This window comes from Peromyscus leucopus, chromosome 12 (assembly GCF_004664715.2).
Source record: "Peromyscus leucopus breed LL Stock chromosome 12, UCI_PerLeu_2.1, whole genome shotgun sequence".
Taxonomy (NCBI): Eukaryota; Metazoa; Chordata; class Mammalia; order Rodentia; family Cricetidae; genus Peromyscus; species Peromyscus leucopus.
In genome coordinates, this window is record NC_051073.1 from 63,146,209 (window position 1) to 63,155,347 (window position 9,139).

A 9,139-nucleotide genomic window follows, 5' to 3' on the forward strand; every position below is an offset into this window, starting at 1 on the left:
TCATTCTGGGCAAGTGACTTTCTAGATGGGCCTCGGTCTCCATAGTAGCCACCCCGGCTAGCTTAGGACACAGTTGATTCTCAGCACGTGACTGTGGGATCCATGGGTGTCCTCCAAGGGAAGCAGACATGGAAAGATAGTAGAAGTTACTGAGCAGGCGTGGTGGGACACACCTGTAATCTCCGCGCTTGGAAGGCTGACACAGGAGGATCAAGAGATCTCACTGAGGCCAGCAGAGAGAGCTACATAGATGGTCTCGGAGACTGTTTTAGAGACTGAGAAATAGGGAAACTATGGTACAAAGAGACAGTATAACCAGACTACTGAGAAGATGGATTTGAAAGGACATTTTTATCAAGGCTTGATTTTTTTTTCAAGGATTCCTGGGTTTTTGTTTGTTTGGGGGTACAGGGAAGTTTATTGATAGTATTCAAGGGCTCTCTAAGCCCCTCCCCTTATCCTGGGGGTCTGGGATGGAAACTGAAGGGAGATGCTCAGTGTCAGGGGCTGAGTTGGAGCAGGGACTCCTCAGCAGCTGAGGGCCTCTCTCTCTTCCTCTCTGATCTTGGTGGTCCAGGGCTTCTTACTCCTTGGAGGCCATGAAGGCCATGAGGTCCACCACCCTGTTGTTGTAGCCATATTCATTTTCATACTAGGAAATGAGCTTCACAATGTTGTCACTGAGGGCAGTGCCAGCCCCAGCATCAAAGGTCACAGGAGTCAACCTGGTCCTCAGTGCAGCACAGGATGCCCTTTAGTGGCCCTAGGATACCTGCTTCACCACCTTGATGCCATTGTACTCGGTGGCATGCCAGCTCCACGACAGACGCATTGTGGGTAGGAACACAGATGCCATGCCGGTGAGCTTCCCGTTCAGCTCTGGGATGACCTTGCCCACAGCCTTGGCAGCACCGATGGGTGCAGGGATGATGCTCTGGGCAGCCCCATGGCCATCATGACACAGCTTCCCAGGGGGCCATCCACAGTCTTCTAAGTGACGGTGATGGCATGGGCTGTGGTCATGAGTCCTTCCAGGATGCCAAGGTTGCCCTGGATGACTTTGGGGGTGGGGGTGGGGGGGCTAAGCAGTTAGTGCAGGAAGCATGGCCGACAATCGTGAGTGAGCTGTCCTACTTCCCATGGTTCACACCCATCACAAACATGGGTAGCAAAGACTATTGGGGTCCAGCCCCTCGATAGGCTTTCCCCCTGGGGTCTGTGGGAGAATCCAACAACCAGCTGAGGAATCTAATCTTAACGATACCAAATGAATCTACATACATGAAACTCTATAATCCATTCACTTTGTTCTTCTGAGTCAGTTTTCTCTCTGCACAGATTCTTTTCTGCTCTCATCCTTAGCTCCTTTCTTGCCTGATTCTCTCTATACTTTTCTGTTATTCTCTCTAAATTCTATCTTAATTCTCCATCTACTTCTTCCCCATCTAGCTCTTCCTCACCTTCCATCTCGTTCTTCTTGTTCTTCACTCTAATCCTCCTCAAGTCTCTGAGGTTTACAGTTAGTTATATCCCCACACAATAGCAATGCTCTGGCAAGGCAAGGTCACCAGGCTTGAATTCCCTCAGGGTCAAAAGGAAGGGCAATAAGATCCACACGGAAGATCAGTAATTGTCAGCCATCATAGCAACCCAAAAGGGAAGTGGCTCATGGGGAATAAATCAACTGAGGGCTAAATCCGGTTAATAGATCTGAAAAGGGTGATATATGTGCTCAAACTATATTCTTAGAAGTGGTTAGGTAAAAAGTTGGGAGTCTATAAGTCATGAGTGAGAATAAAACTGCCTTTTATCCCTTTGGAGCTGTATCTCTCTCAGCTTAACTCGGCTGCCTGTTTTCTGGCAGGGTGGAGAAAGTGTCGCTAGGTAACTAGGCACCCTGCACCACAGCTTGCTGTACCTGGTATATAAAAGTCTTAGTTCTGAGTAGATTGTTAAAGGGAGACCTAGAACTAGTGATTGCACTTGGAGGAAAGGAGGCTTAAGCTTAATTAACACATCCACTAGGCCCGGGCAGTTGTCTCATTGTAATTTTATATCTTCCCTCAGGAACTAACAGATAGTCTGGATGCTGCAGTCTGTTCGTAGAAAGTCCGGGAAGTATCTCAGATAAGATACTTTCATCTGGAGAAGGTCCTGGCCGGATGTCGCTAGTGATGATAATTACAGAAAGGTCTGAAATTAGGGATCTTAACTGTATCTGTTGTTAGCACAGTTGGAGGAAGTTATCCAAATACTTTAATTGTATAGGGGAAATTGTGCCTAATGAATGATCAATCACATTGTTCTAGGAATGGAAAAGCTACAATAGCACACGAGAAACTCATTGCAGGAAACGGCTAATATTCAAAAGCCAGTATCACCAAGATTCCTTAAGTCTTGGCTTCATCCTCTGGAACGGCCCTTGGCTTCCTCCAGGTATGGCTTTGTCACCGTCAGCTGAATTCCTGCTTCATATTTCTGCATCCTGCAGCACATGGGGGCATCAACAGAAGGAGCAGAGGTGATGTCACCTTGGCCCCGTTCTTCAAGTGGGCCCAGGCCTTCTCCATGTCGGAGAAGACACCCGTAGATTCCACAGCGTACTAGCACCAGCATCGCCCTGTCTGATGTTGACAGAATCCCCCTTCTGGAAGTGACAAATGTCCCTTTCTTAGCCTTGGCTGTGCCATGGGACATGCTGTGGGTAGAGTCATACTGGAGTGTGTAGACCACGTGGTTGCGGTCAATGAAAAGGTCGCTCATGGCAACAGTATCCATTTTGTCAGAGTTGAAGACAGCCTTGGTCCAAAATGGCCAAATCCATTCACTCTCTCACCTTCCCTACCCTGTCTGGGGACGAGACTGGCACCGTGCTGGAAGACGCGGCTGTCTCTGGAATGCAGAGGAGCAGGGAGTCTTTGTTTATGTATTTATTCATTTATTTATTTATTGAGACCAGGCATTGTGGCGCACGCCTTTAATCCCAGCACTCAGGAGGCAGAGGCAGGTGGATCTCTGTGAGGTCTAGGCCACGCTGGTCCATATAAGTGAGTTCCAAACCAACGAGAGTTCCATGATGAGACCCTTTCTCAAAAAAAAAAAAAAAAAAAAAAAAAAAAAAAAAAAAAAAAAAAAAAAAAAAGGAAAAAAAAGATTGTTGTTGTTGTTAAGAGAAAGAGAGAAAGAAGTAAAGTTGGGTGAGTGGGGGTAGGATCTGGGAAGTGCTGGGAGAGGGAAAGAAAGTGATCAAAATGAGAGAAAACAGGAGAATTTAAAACTTAAAAAGTTTAAAACATTTTTATTTTATAGACATGAGTGCTTTGCCTGCATGTATGTACTTGCACATGCCTGGTGCCCAAGGAGGCAGAGAAGGACTCTGATTCCCCTGGAACCGGGGTTACAAATGGTTGTAAGATGCTACATGGTTACTGGGAATCGAACCCAGGTCCACTGCAGGAGCAGCCGGTGTTCTTAACTGCTGAGCCATCTCCAGCCGCTTATCTGAGGCTTTTAAAAACTTCTGACACTAGACCATTTCACAGAGCAATTCAAGCGAGCCTCAAGCCCAAGATGCAACCTGACTGACTCTACAGCAGATCTAGGCTCCAACATGCTACAGGGCCTGTCTTATAGTAACAAATGTGTAACTTGATACAGTGTCAGAGGCTGGATAACTGTGGCATTAGAGTCTATATGGTCTAGATATCCACTCTACCATTCAGTATATGTATGTATATAAAACATGCAACAGGTCACGAGACACCTGTGAAATGTACTTTTAAAATGCTTTAAGAGAGCCAGGTGTAGTGGGATGCCTATAATCCTAGCATTCCAAAGGCTGAGGCAGGAGGATTGTGAGTTCTAAGCCAGCCTGAGAAAACTACAAACTACAAACAAAACATAAAAAGGCTTTAGAAGATGCTGTTATTGCCTGGGGTGGACCCTGCATGTCTGAACCTCCTTAACAAGTCTGGGCAGTGAAACTTCAAGCCCCAGGTTCCCTTGAGGCAATGAAGCCAATTGCCCTCAATTAACTGGGCCCTCCTGCCTCCCAGCTGAGGGCTACAGGGTCTGAAGGCAGGTGCCCCAAAGAAGCTGTGTGTTGGCTTTCTGAGAACAGGGGCTGTGGAAAAGACAGTTCACCTCAGGCCTCTTGGCATCAAAGTGAAAGCCACTCACTCTGCCCCCAATATTAATACTCAACTCCTGGTTAATCAGAATGAGAAGCAAGATTAAAACCCTCTCGTGCTTTGTACATACCTGCAAGTCCGTGCTTTTAAGAACAACAGTGATGCGTCTTCCTCGGGACCTGAGTCTGTATTTTCATCCGATACGTGAAGATGAGGAAGGCAGGAAGGGATTGGGACAGTCCTCAGGGAGCTGCTAAGAAACTCCGAGGGCCCGTTCAGGCTCATGGCTCAGACCTTGAACCACCGAAGGGACCAAGTTCAATACAATCCTGTCTCGGGTGGATCAGCAGTCTGACAGCCGTGGACCCCGCCAGGGCAGCCACAGAAGTATTCACAAGAACAAGCGAGGCAGTGAGCCCAGAGTCCCCTTGGTACAAGCGTGTACAGTATGATGCTCTGGCCCGTGTGACCTAGTGAGGAATGTGAGGCGCACAGAGGCTGGCTCACCTAGTTCCCCAGAACGTGGGTGAAAGCCCCCACATACCCGGCTGAACCCCAGGTCCTACTGAAAATACAGGGGGCTCATGGAGCTGAGCCCAGGGGCCGTGCACAGCATGGTGGCTCCCTTCCGGAAGCCTGTGTTTTGCTGGGATGTGGGGAGGGGGCTCCTCGTGGAGGGTATCCACGCTCGGTGGGTCTCTGCTTTTTCGCTAGACGGAGTCCTTTAAGTTCATGGAAGGAGAGGAGAAAGATAGACTGTGCCATGTGATTGTCGCCATGGAGGGAGAGGGGGCTTTTTGCGGAGTCCCCTGGACTTCAGGCCTTTCCTCACTGGCCCGCTTGCCACTTCCCACCCGCCTCAGGAAGCTTGGGCCAGGTCCCCACACACACACTCATGATGCCCCAGGGGTTCCCCTAGGTCTTCCTTCTCTTTGCATGGAGGAGGAAGTTTGCCTTGGCCTCTTACGGTCAGTCCTCTCCTTGGCTGGTCTTCAAAGGACCTTAGGGTTTGGCTGAAACTTAGCTAATAGAGAGTAGTTGTGGCACTGTGGGGGCAGCCTGGTCTCCAGTCAGCCCTCAGCGTCCTCACCTGTTCCACCCTGGTCTTTTCAGAGAACCCCAGAGGTGCCCAGTTGTCCAGGCTTGCCCTCTTGCAGCCGTCTCCTAGATCTGCTAGGAGCCTGGCTTAGAGACAAAGATCTTTGCTCTAGCTGGTAGCATCAAGTTCATGATTTCATTGACTTTCCCCTGAGACGATACAGTGGCAGGCGCAGGTCACTCTGTGATCCAAAGTAGGGCTGGCATCCCAACTGCCGAGCCCCAGGTTAGGAAACGCCAACACCTTATCTGCAGCCATAAAACAAACCTGTTCGACCTTTTTCCTCCGAGCTAAATGCTGTCTTTATGATATTTGACAGCAAATACATCCACCTCCTACCCCAAAGGGAGACACTACCTTGTCCTCCAATGATCTCACTGAGTAAACATTCTAGAAGAGTCCAGAACAAAAGGCTGTCAATGCATTTGCTCTCGAGATTTGCAGAAATGTGACTGAGTCACGGAAAATTGTCTCCCAGCATCCAGGAGGCAGGGGAAAGCAAGGTTCAGCTGGCACCGGGTGTTGGCTCTTCCCTGTCTTTGGCTTCCTTGGGTGGTTCATTTAGGTACCACAGAGTCCCTTCCCTCAAGTCACCATGCCTTGCCCGGCGCCCAACCCTGGGAAGCCAAATGTTTGTCCAATGGGCACACAAACAAATGGGCGAGTGCGGAGTATTTATAGGATTTCGATGTGTTAATCATAGTTTCAGTAACGTTGGGAAGTATCTGAGAAAAAAACTGGAAGGAGGGAAACATCATTTTACCTTACGATTTCAGAAAGCTGAATCCACGGTCGACTAGCTCCAGACTTCCCTGATGTTTGGCAACGCAGAAACATCCTGAAGAGAGGGTGTGAAGGAGAAGGCTGCTCCTCTTGTCAATGCCAAGAAAAGAGACCAAGAGGACGGAGAGACAAGACACAGCCTCAAAAGGCGCGTGCGCAGTGACCCGCTTCCTCCGAGTCCGCCCCACTCCTGGTGCGCCACCATTTTCTAGTCATGCCATCAGAGCGTGACTCTCTCAGTGGGTAACAACCAAGTCTTTAACCCGTGAGCTCTGGGACACATTTCACATTCAAGCCCAAACATGTGTAGATAACTGAATGGCTTAAATATGAAAGAAGCCTCGGCCAGCAAGATAGTTTAACACGACGAAGGTGCTTGCCCGTAATCCTGATGACCTGAGTCAGGACACACACACACACACACACACACTCACACACACACACGTAGAGATGGCACAGCAGCTGCCAGCTCTGTGGCCACAGCTAGCTTCAGGAACCCATGGCTTGTGCACCCCACCCCCACATGGCTCCCTCTTCCAAAGGCAGCTTGCTTGCTTGCTCTGGTATAGTCTGTCACATCTTGACATTTGAAATTTTGTGATGGGGCTCCACAAACTATGCCGTGGTCCCAGCTGTGACACAACATATACATTCCTGTGCCAGATCATGGGATAAAACCCAGGACTTAGAGGGGAGATGGAGTAAGGAGCACAAGACCCCCAAACCTTGATGGCTGTGTGTGGTCTGCTCACTGGAAATTGCCATACTTGAGAATCCCAAGTAGGAAGGTCTTGAATTTGAGGTCAACCTGGGCTACCTAACAAGACCCTGTCTTAACGCTCATCCTCAAAAAAAACTACATCTTTGGTGAACATACACCTAGCCAGGCATGGTGGGACTCACTTTTAATTCCAGCACTGGAGGCAGAGGCAGGAGGATCCCTGTGAGTTTGAAGCCAGTCTGATCTATATATCAAGCTCCAGGATAGCCAGAACTAAAAAAAGGACCCTGTCTCAAAATGAGTAAATATAAATATATACATGCATACATACACCTGTTAAGAGTGGTAGCACATTTACACAGTTAAAAGGCCATGAAACATTTCTACTGCACCAATACCACACTTTATCTCCAGAAAGAGATGCAGTTGGCCTTGGCTATAGTGTGGGGGAGGTCGTGGCTGTTACCATGGAGGGTGGAAGGAGGTTCATCTGACACAGATATGGAATGAGGTGGCCTATGATACATGAGGTGAGCTGACGTGTTTGGGACCTCCCATGATGCCTGTGAGTGTGTGGGTCTTTCATACTTTTACAGGAATCAGTTGAACTAGATGCGGTTTCTTGCTCTTTTGTCCAGTGATTCCCTAAGATGAACTCTCTCACACATGCACACGGTGATCTCCTCATGCACACACACTACACACACACACACACACACACACACACACACACAATGTCTCGCTGGAACAATCTTGTAAAGCTAAAGCTGCAGCAGCACTGACTGGTGCAATGTTCAAAAACGCTGGCTCGGACTGCTGCCATTGTCCTGGCCTTGTGAGGAAGTTTCTGTGAGATTCTGAAGAGCAAGGGGTGGGGACCCACCTATGTGAGGGACTGTGGCTAAGGAAAGGGACCCTGCAAGTCCATACATTCTGCATGGCTCCCCTCTCTGGGCCTCCCAGAGAGTCCCTAAGTAACTAACACTGAGAGGGACAGGGGCCACTGGCGCCTGCCTAGGGGCACACTTGTCCGTCAGTTGGCTGGAAGAATGTAGTAAGCACACATAACATTCTTCCCAAACTGCCTCTGCCTCTTATCCTCTTTTTAATGCTACATTTTGCTTTGGTTCATTGACAGTTGTCTGATGGGTGTTCTTTCCCCAATGTTAGCAAACTGCTTGCATGCAGAGACCCACCCACCTCTGAGAAGACCAGGGGTAAATCGAACTTCCTGGATTATACAGCTCAAGCCTCCCTCCTCGGTTGTTACGATATTTTCTTTGTGTTCTGACAAATAAAGCTTGCCTGGAGATCAGAGGGCAGAGCTAGCCACTAATTAACCATAGAGGCCAGGCATTGGTGGCACACACCTTTAATCCCAGCACTTGGGAGGAGGAAGCAGGAAGATCAGGAGTTCAAGGCTACCCTGGGCTACACGAGATAGAACCAGTCCGAAAAAGAAACAAAGCCTGGCGGTGGTGGCTCACACCTTTAATCCCAGCACTTGGGAGGAGGAAGCAGGAAGATCAGGAGTTCAAGTCCACCCTAGGCTACACAAGATAGAACCAGTCTGAAAAAGAAACAAAGCCTGGAGGTGATGGCTCACACCTTTAATCCCAGCACAATGAGCAGGTGGAGACAGGAATATAAGGAGGGTGGAGACAGGATCTCCCACCCCCCAATTCATTCCGAGGATTCACAGAGACAGGATCTTGCCCATTTCAGTCTGAGATTTTATAGAAGTTGTTAGGATTCTGCCGCACCCGCTGTATGACCACACGTGTGCAGTTCAGTAGCTAAGCAAGGGCTCTTATGTCACCAGTGTGCTGTGTGATTGCACAAATGTGTGCAGTGCGGTCACACAATCTCCACATGCATGGCGAAGCTCCCCTAAGCCTAACTGCACATGTGCAAGGGAATCCTTAAAAAGCCGGACTCAGACTCCTCCCCTCTCTTCTCTCTGCTCTCTCCTCCCCCCCCACCTTGCGCCAGACCCCTGGGGGGTCCTCAGCTGCGTACCAGGACACATTCTTTCTTGATGAGGTATCGAATGCCATCTGGACTCCTGGGGAAGTCCTCCGGTAAGTACGCCCTCTCAGCCCTTGCCCCTTCTGTGATGGCAAGTTGGGTAACTTGTGCTGATAATTTATGCCGGTCCGGAGATTACCTATCCTTGGGGAAGCTCAAGATGGGAGTCTGGGATCCTGTTTAATTTTTAATTTTTTTTTTCTCTCGGCAGCAGTCATGGGTCTTGGAGGGTTCTTCCTCTTGGTCCCACACCTTCTCTGAGAAATGCCTTAAATATCCCCAGTTACCAGTAAATTTGGCCACATAATGGCTGCTTGAACCCCGATATTTCACAGGAATTATCTAACTTCTGCCAGCAAACGGGCAAATAAAAAGAGT

General features: G+C 48.9%; 1 pseudogene; it reads right to left on the reverse strand.

Moving 5' to 3' along the window:
* Positions 1-583: 583 nt before the first annotated feature.
* Positions 584-8,790, reverse strand: LOC114685395 (annotated as a pseudogene).
* Positions 8,791-9,139: the final 349 nt, after the last annotated feature.